The following is a 1,130-nucleotide window of genomic DNA, read 5'->3' on the forward strand; positions in this document are numbered from 1 at the left end:
GTGACCGTCAGCAAAGCTGGTGTGTGCGTCAGGAAAACCGGTGTGTTCGTCAGCAAAACTGGTGTGGCAAAATATTCTCCTCCAACCGAGCAGCACACTGCTGTGCTGGGTTTTTGCGTGATAGCATTGCTGCGGCGATGTGGGAGCAGTACAACCGTCTAACAATGGACTAATGCTCAAGAAAAGTGTGTTTTTGTCAATAAATTGCTGTTCTTGGCTATCCATGTATTGCGCGCTGGTCCACGAAGCGCCATATAAATGGTCGCATTGAATCCTTGCCCATCATATCAGCCAGATTTGCGAGAACGCTGCTGTCCAAATGGCTGTAGTTTTGAATGAGACAATCAATCGCTTGCGTCACTCTGTCGTGTGGGTCTTGCTGGTGGTTTGCCTTGGATGCTTGGACGTCCACCAACTTTGAAATTGCATCGCCAATCACGGCACCAGCGCTTCGACGGTCCCTGTTCACCTTCTGCTTGAGCTTCTTTGGTGGGGGAGATGAGTCGTCGGTGCTGCTGTCGGAGTTGTCGTAGTCTTTGGACATGTCTACACGCGTTCGAAGTCCTATGCCACCGGTCGCTTGTACCACGGCACTGTTGTCACGTTGCTCGATGGAGCCCAGTGGCATCGAAGAAAATCGCCCGTCCGCGTACGCTCCGTCGAGCAGGATGGCCAATTTTTCGTAGAGCGGAAACGGTGTGAACCGAAATTTCTTGCATGATGGGCTTGCCTTGACATAGAAGGTCAGATGAGCCCCTGTTAAGCAAGTACCTTGAGAACAGCAGCCCAGACGTCATCTGGTGCAGTAGGCAGGCCCAGCTCTTCGTTCCACCTAAACCCAGAGTTTTCGCGCAAGTACTTGACGTCTTTGTATTCACGCTTGAGCTATACGTTGTTAGAAGTGCTTGAAGTCAAATATCACGTACGCAGTCGAGTCGTGACTTCACCTTCAACGAGTGATACGAGGTGCCAAAGTGCTCGTTGAATGCCGCTGTCACTTCGGCCCACGCTTCCTCTTCCACTAGTATCCGGAGTCGGATCGCTTGCCTTTGGCTACCTGAGCTTGGAGCGCCGTGACAATGAACTCGTCTCGGTCAAGGGTCCACGATGCTCGTGTGCTGTCTTTCGAT

Source organism: Aphanomyces invadans, assembly GCF_000520115.1.
Source record: "Aphanomyces invadans strain NJM9701 unplaced genomic scaffold supercont1.53, whole genome shotgun sequence".
Lineage (NCBI taxonomy): Eukaryota > Oomycota > Saprolegniomycetes > Saprolegniales > Verrucalvaceae > Aphanomyces > Aphanomyces invadans.